General features: G+C 60.0%; 1 long non-coding RNA gene across 1 annotated transcript; it reads left to right on the forward strand.

The window, feature by feature from the left end:
• The first annotated feature begins 4,726 nt into the window (after positions 1 to 4,726).
• LOC145723763 (uncharacterized) lies at positions 4,727 to 9,505 on the forward strand. The gene is made up of 2 exons (XR_014149008.1): positions 4,727 to 6,508; positions 7,304 to 9,505. It is a non-coding gene; the product is annotated as an uncharacterized LOC145723763 (long non-coding RNA).
• The last annotated feature ends 673 nt before the right edge of the window (positions 9,506 to 10,178 follow it).

The raw sequence follows: 10,178 nt of genomic DNA on the forward strand, positions 1-10,178 counted from the left end.
CCCCCAGGGCCCAGCAGCCCCTCACGCGTGGTGTGTGAGCACACGTGTGCCAACCTTTTTTCCAAAGGAGAGCTTCCCGAACACAGCGCAGAACACGGGCAAACGCCCCCAAGCCAGAGCAGCGGCTGACCCTTGCCACCCCGGGCCGAGCGCCGGCCGCCCCACATCCATGCGCCCAGTCCGTGCGTGCAGGGAGCAGAGCGCCCGGTCCTCCCCACGGGCCGTCCTGAAGACGCTGTGCCCGCCCCGGGAAGGAAGGGAGATTCGAGCGGCGGGTTCTGGGCCCGCCCCCCCGTCTCCCGACGTCCCCAGTGGCACCTCGGACATGCAGCTCAGCCTGTGTCTCAGACACAAAGGTCAGGTCCCCTCAGAGTCAGGGCAGACTCTGGTCTCAGGGAGAAGGGGTGGCCCCTGGGCTGCCGGGTGGCAGTCTGCGCCGGGTGACCTGGCCCAGAGGGCCCACGGGCCTGTCCATGTGGTGTTGCCCGTGCTCTTTGTGGACCCCGTGGGACCCCGACCAGGGGATGACGGGGAGCCTCTGTGCAGCGTGGGCTGCACCTCCCTGCCTGGTCCTGCCGTGGCCGTGGGGAGTCCACAGCGTGGCTGGCTCCCTTTCCACAGCCCCTGCCCCACCCTGGTCAAGGTGTCAGCAGTACAAGGTGGGACTCATGCCTCCACCATGGGTGCGTTTCGGGCACCAGAGACGGGGATTCCACTGGTGAGTGGGGGGCAGTTTCCTGGGGTGTTTCTCTCTCTCTTTTCTTTTTAAAGTTTATTTATTTATAATCTCTACGCCCAACGCGGGGCTCAAACTCACGACCCTGAGATCAAGAGCCACAAGCTCTAGCAACTGAGCCAGCTGGGTGCCCCTCCTGGGGTCTCTTAGAGGAGTTCTCCCCCAAACAAAACGGTTGATGAGTCCCCTGACCCCTGACAGAAGAGCCTCAGGAAAGCCGGCTGCAACGTGTCCCCAGGGCCTTACCCGGTGCTACTGGGGACCGAGAGGGCAGGGGCGTTGCCCCAGGACCTTGTGTCCCTGAGAGCTGGGGGGGCCTTAGGAGAGAGGACAGCCCCTCCCAAGACAGAGGCTCGAGGGGGCCGGGGACACCCCCCAACAGCCTGGTCGTCTCTGGAGCGGCAAGGACTGCAGTGACCTGGAGGAGAAGTGGCTGCAGGACTCGGGGTGGGCGCCGTGCAGGTCCCCCCCACAGTCCCGGTGGCACCCAAGATCCAGGTGCAGAGGCGGAGAGTAGTTTCCCAGGCTGGGGGTTTGCAGGTGAGCAGCACGAAATCGGGGCCAGGAAAGCTCATGTCTGCAGGAGCGGCCTGACCCTGCATCCCAGACTCTGAGCCGGGGGAGGGCAGGTGACCAGGAACAGGGTCTGGTGGGAGGGAGGTGGGCTAAGGCAGGACGAGGGACTGGGATGGCAGATGGTGGGGCCCTTCTGACCTCAGTGGCACGATGAGAAAGCCAGCACCTAGAGAGTCCCAGTGAGGCGCAGGCCCTGGGGGTCAGAGAAAGGAGAGTGGGGACCCTGCGGAGGACAGGGCGAGAATCTCGCAGGGCCTCCCCGCACCGGACGAGGCGGCCCACGTGGGGTCTCCCCAGCCAGCCCCCTGCAGGTGGGCACGAAGTCGGCGGCCCGCTGTCAGCCCGGGTGAAAGCCTGGCTTCGATCCTGCTGGGGAGGCGGGGCTGGCTCTAGGAGGAAGGGGAGGTCGGCAGGTGAGAGCGTGCCAGGAGCCCCCGAGTTGCCACACAGCCAGGCTGGCCCCAGGCACTGGCCTCTGCAGCTTGCGTCTGGCTCCCACCCTGTGGGGGAGCAGCGTCCACGCCCTCCCCCGCGGCTGTCCTCCTCCAACAGGGGTGCGGGGCTGGCAGCCTGGGATGCTGTGGACGAGGCGGCTTTCAGGCTGGTGACTGAGGAGCTGGCACGAGGGCCTCGCTCTGTCTCTGGAGCGCCCGTTTCTGGCTGTCGCTGGGGCTGTGGGCGGTCCGGCCCAGCGCTGCAGGCTGCTCGAGCACTCCCTGCATCCGTGATCCGTCATCCGTGAAAGCGAGGCCACTCGGGCCCACTGGGCGGGGCAGGGGAGTCCCGCCACGGGGCCCCCCGCACCCACCCACCGTCGCAGCCCCGTGCGGAGTGTCCTGGGGAGGCTCCGAGGGCCCCAAGGGCTGCCCTGTGCCCGGGGAGCAGCCCCAGAGCCACCACATATCGAGGACACGCTGCAAATGTACCCGCGTGTGCAGAGGGGCCGCCGGAGAGCAGAGCTGCTAATGAGGTTGGTGAGCGGGTGGCCTCGTCTCATCCGCTCCGGCCGGCTGATGCTGCCGGGAGGAGCGATGGAGGAGATTGCTTTTTTTTTAATTACTCTGTTAATTGATATAAAACAAAAAGGACTCAGATTAGTTGCATGCAATTAGCAAATTAATTCTCGGCAATTACAGACTTAATAATGGAACGGCTTGGTGGTCACATGTCGGGCTCTGCGGCTCATGGACCGTGTTTCTGAGAGAGAGATTAATGGAGAAGGCACTGCAAGCAGAGGCGGAGCGGGCCTGTGGGGGCCCCTCGGTGAGGCGTCGCCCCTGCCCACGCGGTCGACAGCTCCCAGCTGTCCCGGGACGTTCCAGCGCTCCTGCGCCCGGCCGGGTAGAGGCAAGGCCTGTGGGTGTGCCTGTGGGTTGGGGTGGGGGCATTGCGGCCGTGGTCTGCTTTGGGGTCCTGGCTCTGCTCACGTCCACCACACACAACCCCACTTGAAGGCAAAAGGGCTGGGGGCCTCAGACCAGGCGGCTGCTGGGCAAGGGGGTGCGTGGAACGTGCCCGCGTGTGGGGGCAGGGCTGGAGCAGCTCAGCTCCCAGAGGCCCTGCTGGCCCAGCAGCCCCCGTGCCTCGGCGACCACCTGCCAGGTATAACGTGCTGGGCCAGCCGTCCCCAGGGTGCAGGTGACAAAGGCATATTACTAGCAGAGATCATGGTGCTGGGGGTGGACCTGGACTCAAATTTGGACCCTGCAACGGCCCGGCGGTAACCTCCGGTCTCCACCCCGCTGTCTGTGAATGGGATGGAGCCCCCGCGCCTGGCTGTGTGAGTGCCGACGTGGGGGTTGGGGTCCACTCAGCAGGGCCAGTGTCACAGAGGCCGGGCAACACAGGCAGGCACTCCTATCCCTTCCTGCCATAGCAGTTGTAGGCCTGACCCGGCCACTCCCCAGTCAGTAGAGGCCCTCCTGCCGTACCCCGGCCCTGCCCCCTCCCGCAGAAACAGCCATCCCCCCACCCCGTCTCCCATAGCGCTCTGCTTCAGTTCCGCTCCCCCAGCAGCCAGCCTGAGCTCCAAACAAGAATCCCGGCATCCTTCCGGGCTCCTCGTTGTCCACGGGCTGTTGGGCTCTCGGCTTAGGTGCTCCCTCTTCTGGGAAGCCCTCCCTCCCTGTGTTCCCCTGCCAGGCTGAGTGGGCATGTGAGCCTCCACGAGGCTGCCCGTGTCCAGGGCAGGGTCGGTCAGCAACTCGGCCGGCCCCGCGAAGCTGCCCAGCACAGATCTGCCATAGCCGGGGGCCCCTGCCCTCCACGTGCAGGACCTCACTGGTGAGCAGGAGGGATCCCAGCACCAGCCGGATTTCCCCCAAACCCCCAAAGCAGGGAGCCCCCTCTGGAGAGCCCAGCGGCCTGTTCCAGGTCCCGGCCGTGGTGGGCACTGGCCGTCCTATAGACGGACTGAGAACAGCAGGAAAGGGCCCCAGAGGCACTGCCCCCAGGCGGCGGTCACTGCAGCAGCCCGGACAGGGCCTGGGCCCCAGAGACCCCTTTCCCCGCGGGAGCCACACTGGACCCGGCGTGAGGGTAGTGCCCACCCCCCATGTCTGGAGGAATGCGGCCCCTCTGACAGGTGAGTCTGATCTGTACCTGTGTGCGTAACTGCCCGGCCTCACCCTTGACTGCCCCAAGACACCTGTCGCTGTGCAGAAGGACGTGCTGATTGCTTCCAGATGCTGTGTCTGTCTGACAAGCGTGGTAACCCCGCAAGTCGTTGGGCTATTAAGTGGCAGAGGATCATCGGGAACTGTGGGAGGAGAGCACGTACCCCACAGAGGCAGAACTTCCTCACGGCCAGGCGTTCGTCATTAACTCAATCCCGGGGATCGCGTGGTTGGCGTCCCTTTTGGCTGCGGGGACGTCGCTGATGCCGTCTATGACGCGAGCTGCGTGTGGGAGCCCGGGGCAGATCCGTCCCCATCGCCGGGGCTGCTGAGGACATGGGGAGCATCCCTTTCTGTCAGGACGCCTGCTCGTGCGGTGGCTTTCCCTCTGGGCGTCTGTCCCCACCCGGCCACCCCCGTCTGTGGTGTCCGGTGACAGGGCTCACTCGGGCTGCAGGTGCGCAGCCAGTCGTCAGCCTGGAGCCCTGGTGCGAGGTAGACGGAGAGCTCAGCCCTGGACAGGCAGGTGACCCCTGTGCCAAGCCGGCGCCCACCGCCCAGGCCCAAAGCCTTCCTGGAGGAACGGCACCTGGACCGGACCCGCGTCCCCTCCTAGGAGGCGGCCGGCCTCTGCTCTTCTCCCTCGTCCTCTCCCCCCATGAGGCAGGAGTCAGGCTGATTGGTGCAGCTTCAGTTTCTGCAACGTTGACCAGGTCCCAGGGGAGGGGGCTTGGTGTCCCGCTTTCCTGGGCAGACCACCCCCTCAGAACTCCCTCTCTGCTCCTTTCTCCGAAGCACCGGCTGGATGGCGTGGACATTGACATTTCCCCTGCAGCCCGTGAGAATGGGTGAGGGAGTTCATCCCCCCCAGGAAGCTGCCTTCACCTCAGCTGCACACACACATTTAACTAAGTGACCCGCGGCAAACAGGATCGTCCCCTCAGACAGCCTGCATCTGGCTGGGCGCCCGCTGAAGACTTAGTCCTCATCTGCCCTACGGGGAGACAACGCGCACAGAGATGCTTGCCCCATGTGTGGTCGACAGGTCACCACATAGGCGCACTCTACGCCCTCGGCCCGCACGGCTTTGAGGTACCTGTTTCTGCTGTCACCAGGGGGGAGTGTCCTCTCCTGACTTATCCACATGGGGATAGTGATCCACTCTGATCACATTGCTTGCCTATGGGTCACGGGAAAGGCGGTGGTGGCCAGGGAGAGAGGGAGGTGTCTGGCCGAGGCTCTGTGTCTCCTCTCCTGGATGCCAGTTCTCACCTGGAGGCCGCGGCCCTGGGGGCATCTGCTGTGCCCACCCAGCCAGAGATAGTCCCTGAGAGTGGTCAGAAGCCAGGAAGAGAGGACAAGGGGCTGTCTGCACCATGGGAGGCTCTCCATCGAGAACATGGCCCCACGTCCTGCCTCTGCTCACATCAGGCCCAGGCAGGGCCACATGGCCCTGGTCCCACACTGGAGTCCCCGTGTGTCCCCAGCACTGGGGTCCCTGCTCAGGGCTCCCGCTGAAACCCGGCGTGTGCCCACCATCAGAGTTCGGCCGGGTCTGTACCTGTGGGAGGCGACTTCATGCGGCTCACCTGGTTTGCAGTTCCTTGAGTCCCGAGGTTGGACAACAACGTGTGGTGTGCCCAAGACAAGAACCCAGACTTCCTGACTCCCATGTCCGGGTCTCGCTGACCCACTTTCCCTGTCTGTGGGTATCCATGTTTTAAAAATTTCCCTAGAGACAGGGGCACTTGGCCCAAGTGAGCGGAGCCGGTGGAGGCCTGTGTCTGCAAGGGGTCTGGAAGGCCAGAGATGACTGTCCCCAGAAAGAATGGCCCCAACCCTCCCTAGGGTGCCATGGGGGAACCCGCTTCCTGCCCCCCTCTTCCTGCGCCCCAGCCCCTCTTTTGTGAAGGGGGGCCCAGGCCCCATGTTGGTGTCTCTTGTGACTCTAGACAACAAGAGGGCCCTTCACCTTCCTACCTTGAGGCCCGGGGTGCAGCCTGGAGCACCCCATGAAGACTGCAGCTGGGAGGGCTCCCGAGGGGAGGTTGGGGCTGAGGGGCAGGCAGGGTCCTCAGAGGACGACCCCCCAGACTCCATCCATGCGCAGCTTATTCTGGGAGTGGGCTGCCAAGCTATAATCACTTATGACAAACTCCTCATTGAATCGGAGCAGGACTGGGGTGGCGCCCATCTCTCTCCCCTTGGTGTCGCTATGGAAACGAAAGTGCAGGATGGGGGCACGAGGTGACTCCTGCACCCGGGGGAGGTGGCTGTCCTCTTCCTTCTTGCCCAGACCAGGATGTTGGTACCATGACCTCTTGGCCTTCCCTCCGGAGGCAGATTTTCCCTCTACAGAGCCCAGGCGTGAGGGCAGCCTCCTACATCTGGCCCGGCCAGTGGTCAGGCTCCCTCCAGACAGCCGCCTGCTGCCCCCACCCTTTTCCTACTCACTGCATCCCCCACCTGGCCGGCCGGGTCATCTGGCACTGGGCCAGCTGACCACAGCCTCTGAGACCTCACGCAGCCGAAGACCAGGAGGCCGGGCTTCCCTCCCACCCAGCGGAAGAGAAGGGACGAGGTTAGTAATGAGAAAGGGATTGGGGTCTTTTGTTCTCTTTGTTCTGAGAGTAGTGATGAATGGGAACAGGACAGAGGTGCCCACTGCGTCTAGATCCAGGTCCTGGCTGGGCCCAGGGGAAATAATACCCACTGGGCCGTGGGCAGGTGAAGAGGGCACCAGAGCCACAGTCCTGGGTGGGAGACAGAGGGACAGAGAGACCTTCCGGTGAGAGGCAGTGGCTCCAGGCCCAGCCCCACCACATGGCCAGGGTTACCGGGCCTGCGAGCCAGGCTTGCAGAGGCGGCTGGCTCTCAGGAACCCCCTTTTACTGGTAGCTGCTGAGCGCACGGGCCCAGACCCCCCACCGTGGGCCCCTTCCCCAGAGGGACCCTACCGTCAGGATGAGGACCCTGCCCCCTTGTAGCTCATCCCCCATGCACGTGTCATCCTGGGCCCCCCACACATCCCACCCCCGTGGCAGCCCTACTTGGGCAAGTCAGTCAAGCAGGACTATGCAGGATGCCTGGCACGCAGCAGGACCGCATTGATGTTTGGGGCCAATGGACACATGAGCGCGGCTGCTGTCTGTGTCTGGAGATGCCCCAGACAGGAGGGCAGGTGAGGACCAGTAAGCTTGGAGGGTAGAGTACGCGGAGGGTGGCCCCAAAAAGCATTGTCCATGTCCTGACCCCTGTGAAAGGGACTTTATTTGGAAAAAGGGTCTTTGCAAATGTAATTAAGTTAAGGATCTCTAAGGGGGATCATCCTGGATTTGAGGTGGATCCCAACCCCAGTGACTGGTGTCCTCCTTAGAAATCAGCAGAGGGAGATGTGAGACACGCAGACTCCATGTGAAGGAGGAATCAGAGAATCGTCTACAAACCAAGGACGCCAAGCACGCCAGAAGCCTGGAGCAGAGCGTCCGTCAGAGCCCCAGAAGGGACCTGTGACACTGGATTTCTGACTTCTGGCCGACCAGGACTGAGGAGAAATTTCTGCTGCTTTAAGCCTCCTACTTTGTGTTTTTTTGTTACAACAGCCGTGGGAAACTAACCCAGATGCTAGGTGTGCAAGGGTAGGGACCCCATCTGCGCCCCTCTCCCCAGCCTGCTCCCCATCTGTGTGCATCCCAGGCTGGCCGTTCATGGAGGTTGGGTGCTGGGCGATATCACACATTCCCAATGAACGCAGGTGGACCCGTGGTTAGATGTCACTTTTCTACCTCAACGTCATCTCCCTTTGAGAATTATCAGCCATCGTAGCCATTCACAAAATGCTGCAAATACCATCTACGACTTGTAAGCAAACACATCATTAGTCTGTCAGCCAAAGGTAAGGCTGCTTACCCAGCTAGTTTACTCCAGCTCGTGCAAGGGAACACGTAGGAAACAAACCACCATTTCCCTGTAATGATACCTGTATTTGGCAAAGTGCCCAACTCTGTGGAGATCCAAACAGTTCACAGGTTTGTTTATTTTCCTCTTTGCACATTTAAATTGAATTCTCCTGGCATCCATGCTAGATCACAGGAAGGAAATCAGAAAGCCATCCTTTTTATTCAGTCAACGATTATTTGTTAGCCCCTACCAGGTGTCCACACTGCACCAGCTTGGAGGTACCGCAGTGAACGTGAGAGAACCTGGCTGTGGGAACAGGCAGAAGTGGGCTTCTGACCGGGGAGAAAAGATGCCAGCAGGTGAGCTGATAATGCAGAGCAGATAACACCCAAGGACCCTCCATGAGGCCTCAGGTGGGACGTGATGCCCCTGCTTCCAGGCTGGGACCGAGACATACAGGAGTGATGAGCACACCCCAGTACTGGTGGGGAGTCAGAGCTAGAGCCCTGGTTTCCTGCTGAGTCAGGGGATGCTTTGAGGGGGTACTCTGGCCTTAGAAAAGCTATGTCAACCCCCGCCCCCATCCACAACCCTGGGGCCCCCAAGGAAACAGCAAACCCAGTGCCAGGGTGGAAGGACACCTGAGACCCGTGGAGTCGCTGTCCGAGGTGCTGAAACGCCTCCCAGCATCCCCACCCTCTGCCCACCAGACCCTTGGCCACCTCTGCCCACCAGACCCTTGGCCACCCCTGACAGGGGTCTCCTGGGGACTCACCCCTGTGATTATGAGCGCTGCACAGCTACCTGGCTCCTCACAGGTGTGCTCACATGGGCGTGGATTCCATTGCAATGAACTCCAAGGACGTTCTCAAATGTCCTTGAAATGTGCCTCACATTTGTTGTGTTTAATGAAATGAGAGACGAATGGCTAACAGACTGAGAGCTGGGGTGTGTTGTGCCCAGTGCCTGGCTCTGGGCTACATGGGGGTACAAGCAGGAAAAATCCCAGCTGGGCCCCCAGCCTCACGGGGCTCACAGTCTAGTGGGACATTCTGTTAGTTCAAGAATGGACGTGTGATTATACCTGTTATGAAGGCCATGAGGGGGAGGTATGATGCATGAGGAGAGCACAGACGGGGCACCTGGCCTGGTCTGGGTCCCAGGAAGATTTTCTTGAGCAGGTGCACTGAGCCATGGGTGGCAGATGAGCTGGAGCTGCTGGTGAGACTTCTCTGTGGGATGATACCTGGTTTTAGCACGTTACATGCCTGTGCATGTGTGTGTGTTTGTCTCTGTGCATGTGTGTGTTCATCTCTCTGTGTGTGCATGTTTGTCTCTGTGTGTGCCTGCGTGTGCCTGCGTGTGCATGTGTGCATGCATGTTTTTCTGTGTGCATGCATGCATGTGTGCGTGATGGGCATGTGTGAATATGTATATGTGTGTGGGCAGGCATATGTGTAAGGGGAGGGGTCTCTATCCACCTGGCGCTGCTGAGATGTTGAACAAGCCATTCCTACCTGGCATGATCATGGGTAGTTCACCTCATCAACGCTAAAAGAGGCCACAGGCCTGGCTTCCTGCCAGGGGCGGAAAATAAGCCCAGACCAGGACCGCCCGTTGGTCCCCTGCTGATGCACTTATGACAACAGAGCTTCTGGGGGCAAAGCAGCAAGTAAGGTTAGTGCCTCTGGCTCAGATCCGTTCCCAGTTCCGATCCCTGAAGACACTTGATGCCTCTCGAGTGCCGATGCCTCGTCCATTAGACTTTTATCCAGAAGCAATGTTATGTTCCAAAGTATCTTTGCTCCAGTTTCCAAGTCCCAGCCACCCTAAACAAAAATACCTCAAAAGTGATCATGACACCTTGCTTTATCTGCTAAATAGGAAAGAAAGAAAAAGAAAAATCCCACTGGAAAGAGACATGGAAATTCACCTTGAGATTGTCAGCTCCTTAATTACATAAAAATTATGAAACCATAGCTCTTTTGATTACTTTTTAATTTCTATTTTTTTAAGATTTTATTTTTAAGTCATCTCTATACCCAATGTGGGGCTCGAACTCACAACCCTGAGATCAAGAGTCACCTGTTCTACTGATGGAGCCAGCCAGGCGCCCCTCAATTACTTTTTTTTTAATAAAAAAGATTTTGTTTTTTAAGAAAAATTGTAAGTTTTCAATTAAGAAATAAAATATGTTTAAATAAAAAAGATGATTTTTTATAGCAGTTTACATTCACAGTTAATTACTTTTCAAAGGATCTTTGAAGATGGGTGCGGGTAAGCTGAGTCAAGGGCATCTGATTGGGTAAACTAAGGCAGAGAGTGTGTGCGGTGGGGTCACAGGCCAGAAG

Source organism: Leptonychotes weddellii, chromosome 10 (assembly GCF_054177405.1).
Source record: "Leptonychotes weddellii isolate Sample4059 chromosome 10, ASM5417740v2, whole genome shotgun sequence".
Taxonomy (NCBI): domain Eukaryota; kingdom Metazoa; phylum Chordata; class Mammalia; order Carnivora; family Phocidae; genus Leptonychotes; species Leptonychotes weddellii.